Raw genomic sequence first — 10,284 nt, 5'->3', positions numbered from 1 at the left:
TCTCAGTGTATCTTCATAATTTGAAAGCACAGTTGTATAATTCTAAATATACACTAATAGTGAAAAGTCTTTGAACACAATGTATTAACATTTTTGGTTGAACATCAAGGAATGGGTTCAAGTTAAATACTCCAGAAAATCTAAGTAATAAATAGGTTGAAGTGAAATGAGAAATGTTTGTGTGAAGCAGACAAACTATATATATATATATATATATATATATATATATATATATATATATATATATATATATATATTTGTCTTGTAGTGGATATACAGTGGGGGGCATGGTGGTTTAGTACTGGCAGGGTTAGCACTGTTGCCTCACACCTCCGGGGTTGGGGGTTCAGATCCCACCTCTGTCCTGTGTGTGTGTGCAGAGTTTGCATGTTCTCTCGCCTGTACTCATGCCTGTTCTCTCGCCTGTACACTAAATTGGCTCTAGCTGTGTGTGTGTGTGTGTGTGTGTTTGGTGCCCTTTCGATGGACTGGTATCCCATCCAGGGTGTATTCCCAGCTCACGCCCAGTGTTTCCAGGAAAGGCTCTGGATTCATCACGACTCTGACCAGAATAAAGAGATTACTGAAAATGAATGGATGAATTACAATGTTACAATAACTGCTTCACCAAACAAGTGGACTTGCCTTTAATTTACAGTGAAATTAGAATCAAAGAGTGGATGATAAGTATAGAAGTCCTTAAATACAAAGATTTACACTTGTTTATTTTTTCCTTATATAATTGACAATCATGTGGCTTGACTAAACTACTTCCCTCTAACAGCAGTGTGTCTCTTTACGTAAAATAACCCTTAAAGGAACCTTTTTCTCGCATTCTAGTCCAACATTCCACTACTACCTGTCACTACTGGTTTTACAGACTTTTATTTGAGCACATGTCAATGTAATGTTTCATTTTCCCAGGGAAAAACCATTAAGTCCAACTTGTATCATCACTGAGGTTCCACTAGGTGGCAGACCTTTCTCATAAAACAATATGTAGTAACTGACTGTTATCTTCAAATATACTAAACCACTGTATCCTGGTTCTGAAATTAATTCATTTGTTTAAATGTTTAAAAGTACTACAAGGTGAACAATGTTTCCAGCTCAGTAGGTTTATTGAATGCGTGCAGCTTTGCCTTGCTAGTTTAACACATATGTAAACATGAATATGAAAAAGTTGTTTTTATGTATGAAATTTGGTTTTAGGGAGATTATGAACACACACATTTTATTTAACAGCTCAGTATTTGGGGGTTTTTGTAGCTAAATTCATGGAGACAGGAAAAAAATGTTAAAGATTTAATTCATTTTGGAGATAGTGGTCAGATAATTATCTCTTTGTGATCATGAATGTATTAGTTCTTTATTAGAATGCACAATTGAAGCTCAAAAAGTTATTCTGCCAGTGTCCACAAAAAAAAAAAAAAAAAAAAAAAACCTCTGTAGTTAAGAAAGCTTTCACCAGATTTTATCCAAACATGCACAGCATGCTAATTACATGCCTCATTTTCAGCCTCATTTCCAAACACTCGGACTTAGATTGCCTTGTCAGATCCTCCTATGATAAAAATGCAGATTTCTCCCTGTTGGCAATGAAAAGCACAAAACCCTCAGCCCAATCCAATTCAAATTAGCATAAAATTATCATTACCATAACATTAAATGACATTAAAATATACTCTTTTTTATCCTTCATAAAAGAATATCATATATTCTTGTACACATTTACCATGAAAATTGTAATTGCACGTGTAAGCGACAGTGACCTTCACTACTGGTCTCTCTTCAGAACATATGGTTTTCATTGCATTGTTAAGCCACTTATAAGGCCACCAGATATTTCACAGGCCCTTTAAACCAGAAGCAGTGTTTACTAACAGGCTGCTAAAGAAAAATTCAATTCATTAAAGTACATTTCATGAATAACAAAGCATTAGTATTTTGCTTAAGCCTACAGAGAAGCATTACATGAGAAAATATACTGTGACTTTTTCATTTTCCTAAAGCCATAGGTGACTGTTTTAGCTCCAACACTATTTTTCCACTTAGGCACCAACATCTGCACGAGAGACCTTTTAGGTCGGCCTCTTGCGTAACCCAGGCAAGTGAAAACATTATCTTTTTATCTTTTATTTGGCTTGCTTTCTCACAGGTCTCTTAAAAACGCTGCAGGAGTTAAAGACCTGCTCGCTACAGAGAAGAGAAAGCAAAATGCTCTGGCTTCCATTACTTCAGCAGAAATGTTGCGTGTAGATATGAATTACAGGTGTTATTTCAATCATTTCAGGGGTCTGGTTAAAAAATATTGTAAAGAATTTTTTATAATGAATAAAGCCAGTTTATATGCTTTGGCTGCTCAATATAAAGCCAGGCACAGGTGAAATCCTGCCCTTTTCCACATCCTCTCCTGCATCACTCTCAGCTTCCACTCTGTCAGCGCCATTCAGAAATGAGCTGATAAATCTGTTATAAGAAAATAAAACAAAACAGAGTAAGTTTTATTGTGCTGCAAAGATGCAGCTATCAAAAATGTTGAAAATTAATAAATGTAAAATGTATGTAGTTAATTTAGCAAAGCATAGGCTCAGCACACAGGAAGTACAGAGACATCGACAGTCTCACCATGTTCCTAATGTTCCCCAAACTCCATGCAGGTAACAGATAAACTGTGATAGAAATAAATAAATGCTATGCGTAATACTCACTTACGTCTCTGCAGGTCAAATCTCATGCAGCCTCAGTGATGTTTTTTTTCCTGAAACATGGTTTATTACTTACATTCAGTCTTTGGAAATTTAGTTCGGAAATCTATTCCCCCCGCCCCTTTCTGCATGCATACTAATGGAGAACACATAAAACAAAATTTATATTTAAAAAATATGTGCCTAAGACCTTTGCACAGTACTGTCAAGATGGCTGAGCAGTTATTAGTAAGGAATTTTTCATCTTAATGCATTAATATTTATTTTAAAGGTAATTTTGCTGTAATTAATTGTACTCTTCTTTTAATGGAGAATTATAAGGTTCTAATTGACAATACTGTTATTTATGACTCAGTATAGTCAAAAATGTTAGTTTTAAAAAAAATACTTTTATACTTTTATTTTGGTGTAAAATGTCTCATATATCCAGGGGCATGTAAATAATTACTGGGATTTTCATACACAACAGTCTCTAGATTTTACACAAAATGGTGTGAAAAACAAAAAACGTCCAGCAAGCAGCAGTTCTGCATGTTGAAACACCTTGTTGATGAGAGAGGGCAGAGAAGAACGGTCAGACAGGAAGGATATGGTAACCAAAATAACCACTCTTTACAACCATGGTGAGCAGAAAAACATCTCAGAATGCATAACATGCAGAAACATGAAGTGGATGGGCTACAACAACAGAAGACTACATTGTATCAGCCATGAAAAGGAATCTGAGGCTACAGTGGGTGCAAACTCACCAAAACTGGACAGTTAAAGATTGGAAAAACATCGCCTGGTCTTTTTCCAATCTTCAGCTGTCCAGTTTCAGTTAGCCCATGCCCAAACTCCGTACAGACAGAAATCTGATCTGATTATTGAACAAGGGACCCTGGAGCTGTGAGACAGCAATAACGTTAATATATTTACTAACAAGCATTAACTAACTACTGCATTTTAGTAACTATTATTAGCATATAACTACTAAGCTTGTAAAACTTTTTTTTTGAATGATCTTAGCTGTTCTGTGGACTACTGTATCTCATAGCAAATACACATCTCAAAGCACACATGATGACATAAGGTTGTTTCTTGCAGTGTAGTTATTAGCATTGTATTATATAAAAGATCATTAAGTTTCTCAACATCACACGTATAGCTGTTGGATTCACATTCTGTCATAAAATTGTTTCAAGTTGTAGCCCAACATGAATGTAAAAGTCCAGCCATGTTGTGTTCTTTATAGGATCTGCCATAAGTGATCGATTGATTTATATCCCTCATGGGAAGCCAGGTTATGTCCTGTGTCCTCTAAAATCAGTAGTGACTCTAAATGTTGTTTTAAATGTATTTTCAGCTGCTCATTATTTTGGCCTACAGGATAGTATTCCCTGTTAAACTGTAGGAAAGCTACCTGGGTCACTGACGTTGGTGGATTCAAGTCGTTTTATGGCTTTCGGTTCTCATTTTATGAGCAACTTATCATTCTGGCTAATAGAAGCTGAAAGCTGTTTAATATTCTGCAAAGATCAGCAGCTGATGGATTCAGGAAATGGTGAAAAGTCACGATTCAAAGGTATCGGGTTTGCAGAGAAATTATGGATATTTGGCAAATGTAAATATTTATTTTGAACACCATTCAGACATTTGTAATTTGAAGCAAGTAAGCACCACATGTTCTGTTTAAACATTTTAAACTATGAATAATGCATTGAGAGCTAGAAGGTAATGTATTAGTGCTGTGTGTACTTCATCAATGGAGACATATTATATCATACTATTAAATACTGTGATGCAAGACATGAATTTCCTGTTAGAGTTATCAGACCATCTGAGGAGAAACACTGACAAAGTATTAGAAACTGTAGAGGATCTGTCTTGTATATTTACTGTGCTTCTGAGGTGTGTTGTGTGATAGAATTAATGTGGCTTTTCTACATCAGCAGTTTCAGTGACAAGTGGGAAAAGATCCACCTGAAGAAATGAATATTAACCAGGCGGAAAATGGTATTTCACTTTGAAATGTGTACTCTGCGTTGATATGGATTTATTACGTAAGCTAAATGTCAACCTTTTTTTCAATCTGTGAAAACATCAGGAAAGTGTTCTGTAAATTTGTCATTTTTACTTTAATCCATAAAATAGGGGGAATTGTTTAAACATCATTACATGATTAAACTAATCTATATTAACTGGTGTAAATTTTGCATATATTAAATCAATCATATATCTTTAGTGTGAAATTGTGCACATCTAATGATATGCAAATATGGGAACTGAAGTTTTTTTTTGGGAACTAGAATTTCATATCAAAATGCACACATTAATGCTAGTTGGGTGAAAAAAAAAAAGCATTTTCATACCTAGAAGTCTACCTTCAATTTGACTTATATAGTTAATGATATGTCCTTATATAACACACATAAGTTCTAAAAGGTATAAACTGCTCCAGATCCATTGCTGATCTTGTCAGAGGTCTCTCAGTTTATCCAGCATCATATACACGTGTGGTGGTCTGGAAAAAGCTGTCGGATATAGCTGTGGCTGAATTTTGCCGAAGAGCAAAAAGTGATGAAAAAATAAGGTTTTGACCAAAACTGCAATATTTTTTCTGGCAATAAACTACTTTAATCCTTTTTCATTAAGAAAACATTAATATATTTCACCAAGAACAACCTGCACATTTTTATTTACTTTTAAAATCTTGTCTAGGCTATCATCCTGAAAAGAATATGTTGGTAAGGAGTCAGTTTAACAGATGCGGTGTTAAAAAAACAAAACAAAAAAAAAAAACAGTCAGTCTGTTTAAAGATGTATAAAACATTGTTAGTTAAATTTGCTTTTCTCAAGCAGTGAATGAATGAATGTGCCATGTGATGTGAATAGCCTGTCAGTCTATAAGCTACATATGAATAAAGGCTGGTGTAAAGATAGACATAGATCTTATGGTCTGTTTAACAGTTTTGATGTCTTATTTATTATATATTAAAATAAATGCTAATTAAATTTAAAAAAAGTGTTTGCTTTGACCTCATCATTGTCTTGCTGTCTTTCAGAGGACTCTTTAAATGCAATTTTTTCCCTTTTCATTGTTAGAGGTAACCAGTCTTTAAAATGTTTTAGATACAAACACCTAAAATGTGGTTTAGGTACATGCAAAAGAGAAACTATTTTAGAAAAACCTACAGATTTCAGTATTATATATAGTAGAATAGAAAATTTTTCCTAGGCCACCAGACATATTCATAATTGGAAGATTAACATTTTATCAGTGTTTCTAATCCAAAAGAATTATCCACGTACACACAAACACAATACCAGAGTACACTGTGTACATTCGCTGTTATTTATATTGAATCAGAAAGATTAATAGCAGTTGAATGGATCTTAAACAAAGTGATATAATAAAGTGATATGTTTACCACACGTACCTTTTCCTCACTCTTTCCATTCTTTCTCACCCTCTACCCGGGGGCCTTCATGTCTGCCAGAAACACAACATACAGCAGGGTGTTAGATCACACTTTTATTGTTATGAGCTGGGAGAACTTTACATGTGAAAAGTAGCAATGTATATCCCAATATATATATATTGGGATATATTTGACTGGAAATGTGTGAGAAATGCATGGATTTATTTCTTGATGGGGATCAAACCCCATGAGGGAAAATGCTTTTACAAACACTGCGGTATTTATTAAAAAAAAAGAAGAGAAAAAAAACAAAACTAAAAGACACAAACAGTTTCCTTTTGCATAGTGAGCTTAAGATTAGGCATTAATTAGCTGCAGTTATATTCATCAGTGGAAGGTCCACGCAAGGATACAGTAGTAAGACACACATTTGTTGTGTGTGTGTGTGTTTTCTACTTCACATTAAATATGAAATTGTGCTTTTCTTCCATCTTCATATATATATTCAACATACATGTTATCAGGTTTATCTCTATACTCTATATTTATATACAGTATATTTAATAGGCAACTTACTTAGTTACCATACATTATCTGACTGTTCAGTCACCATACAACATTATATAGTGTTTTAGTTTTAAATATAGTCTGGATGATGACTCCACTCAGTTGTGCGATAAGAGAAAGCAGATATTTTACAAATTTTTGTGAAATTCTTATAGTGTATCATTGCTGGATGAATATCTTTGTCCTTTTAGCCATCTGTCACAAAGAGGGAAGAATGAAAGACGAAAAGAGATAAGAAGAGGAAAACAGAGAAGAGGAAATTGTTATATCATAAAAAAATCATAAGGCTGTCACAATTTTAGTCAGCTTCACATGAAAAGGAGATGGAAAGTGTCACAGATTGTTTATTTCTTTGTTAGATACTGCAGCTGTAGTGGAGCCAGAAAGGCCACTGAGCTCTGTTTATAATTACTGCTGGTCAGAAAAGAGAGGCCAATTTTAAGGCCAACAATCTTAGAGTTCTTGGCTTAGAGGCATTTCTATTGGACTTCTATAAACTGTACCTTTTATACAGCATACTGTACCGCCATACGGTATCGTAAAAAACTCTCCTGTTTACTACACACAGACACCTCAGGGAAAATAAAGACAGAAGCCAGACTCAACTAATATTTTACTTGCAATGCATGGAGAGAGCATCACAGCCAAAATGTACAAAACATATTGCTCATAGCCAAAATGTTTGCTAATGGCTCGGTCGTTTTTTGTTGAGGTCAGAAACACACAAAAAAAAAAAAGATTTTTTTTTTTTTAAGTAATAAATTCTTTATGAGAATTCATAAACTCATTTCCCTTAGTTTGTAGTAATGCACTTAACTAACTAACTATCTCGCTATACATTATTACATTACTTGTAATACTACTACCTTTAAACCTAGTCAATTATTTTTCAAAGCATGAGACTAGCCAGAACATTGTATGTAAGCCTGAATTTCTCAGGCAATAGAAAATTACCAAAATCAATCATCAGCTGCAGGTCTTTGTTCTGTAAAGACACAGATATGGCCATTACCATGCACTCATTACAACACAAAACTGCCTTTCATTGTGATTAATACCTGAAAACCATCTCAAAAATCGCTTTTCTTTGGAACGGAAAGAAAGAACCCAGCTGAGCGTGTTTTCAATGCGTTTCCTCGGAAATGCAATCGTAATGATATAGTGATCCGTAATAAATGGTCTCATATGTCCAAATTCAGCCATCAGGTACTCAGTGTGATCTTTCTTATTCTCCACAGATCATTGGCTGCTGAGTGCGCTACACATTTATCAAAGGAAAACATTCCCTCCAAGCATCCGACCTCTGCCAGGCGATGGTCAGCAGGCTGTAAATAATACCAATGAAAAGCTATATGGGATTAGGAAACATTTTTCAGTCATTAGTCTCTCATAATATAAGTGATTCTGCATAGCAAATCCAACTCCAAATATCTGAGAAGTTTTTTTTTTTTTTTTTACTTTTCTACTTTTATGTTCATTGAAACACTGAAACGACTGCTCAAAAATGGTCAAGGTTTTTTTTTCCTCCAAAATACAGTATATGTAAGTATATAAGTAATATGGTTAAACATCACATTATTAAATGTAGTCATGTAAACATTTGTAGTCATATATAGTAAACATTTGTTATTTTTATGAAGGTTAAAAAGGAATGATGCTCAAATAATTTTAACAACAATTCTAACACTTTTAAAACCATTATTTGGACATTTCAGTAAGATTTACATTCATTCCTCTTCAGTAATCACTTTATCCTGGTCAGGCTGTCTGTGGATCCTATCACGGGAACATTGAGTATGAGGTGGGAATACACCCTAGACGAAATACACACATATTCATGCACACATTCACACAAACCCACATTTTTACACATATACAAAACACACATATATACATTCATACCTAGAGGTAATTTAGCATAGGCAGTAAACCTACATGCATGTTTTTTTTGGGAGATTGGAGGAAACTAGAGAATCCAGAGGAAACCCTTGCAGACAACATGCAGAGAAATGCTACACATATAGTAACCCAAGCTCAGGATTGAACTGGGGAACCTGGAGCTGTGAATGAATTAACTTAAAGCATGCTTTTAGATTTTAATTTGGCTATCTAGACATGCCATAAATAATGGAAACATGGTTGCAAAAATAATACAAGAATCAAATTAAAATAAAATATTAAAATATGTAACTGCATGTTTGACAAAAATATTTCATATGCTTTTAAAACGTGAATTGGATCATTAACATCTTCTGAAGGTTAAACACCAACTCTGATTGATGACAATAAAAGTGTGAAGTTCACAGTCGAAAGAAGTTCTGACAAAAGACCTGATGAGCAGACAGAGATATTAATATTCATTTGTTCATGCTGAACACTTACATCATTTAATTTGGGGGGGAAAAAAACACATTTTATGCATGCAGCATTGCTTTTTCTGCTGCTCGTTGATCTCTGCCTTTTTTCCTGAAGGCAGTATGTACTGGCTTGCTTATTTTATGGTTCTTTGATGCCTTTTTTTTGCCAATAAGTGGTATATCATGCAGTTCTTCTTTAGATTGATTGCACTTAGCACTTTTGGACTTAGTTAAGTATCTTCCAGAAGTCTCAGTGAGTTAAGAACCTCTCCCTTTTTCCTTCACAGTCTGACATGTGATGATTTCTATCCAGACATTATGTATACATCAGTGCCAAAATGGCTGAAGCTAATTCACATTTAGCACAGACAGCCAGACAGTCTCTTTAAATCACTCAAGGATGAGGCCACACACAGTTGAGGCCACATATATATATATATATATATATATATATATGTATATACAGTAAGTAGACAGTCTGTAATGTTGTCTTGCTGTTTTGCTGGTGCATCACAAACACCGACGTCTGATATCCAGAGTGGCTGGATTTGACCACTGGCATCTCTATGTTGCTCTCACCTAGACTCGACCACCCAGACATGTGCTGAGTAGGCATGGCTGGCAGTCTGGGTGGCACACAAAGTAATTCCCGTGCACTTGCGGACGAGCAGACACTGTGATTGAGCATAAAGACCTGGTTGGGTTCAGGGCTGCCGAGCTCCAGGCTGTCACTCATGCATGGAGAAGTGGAAAATGCCCCCTTGTAATTAAGAACCCAGCAAACAGAGAGATCTTGTTCAAGGTTGTGAAGAGCGGCATGGTCTGTAATGTAATGTCAGATGAGGTTAGTCATGCTTCTTTCATCACATCATTAGATCATCATTAGAGAAGTCCCTGTGGTACAGTATAACGCGTGGAAATGATAAGACTAGTGAACAACCTACCAATTATTTGTCTTAAACTGTTTTTTTGGCATTTGAATGCGAAATCAAGACACACTGCACTTTGCTATGTAAAATATAATTTCAGGATATTGTATCTAACAACTAGGAATTTATTTAAATAAATCTATCAGGTACAGACCATCATGACATCACCTTTCCTACATAAATTTTCACTTCTCCGACACTCTTCTGCTATTCACGTCAGTCTTGATTTAGTTTTTGGCCCCACTGTCCAAAGTAGAGCTTTAAAGAGAATTTAAAACAATTGAATCTGTTAAGTCTTGGCTCTGCATGATGACTCTGTAAA

This window comes from Pangasianodon hypophthalmus, chromosome 6, assembly GCF_027358585.1.
Source record: "Pangasianodon hypophthalmus isolate fPanHyp1 chromosome 6, fPanHyp1.pri, whole genome shotgun sequence".
NCBI classification, from domain to species: Eukaryota; Metazoa; Chordata; class Actinopteri; order Siluriformes; family Pangasiidae; genus Pangasianodon; species Pangasianodon hypophthalmus.
The sequence above is the reverse complement of the archived record's forward strand: the minus strand, read 5'-3'. Positions refer to the sequence as shown.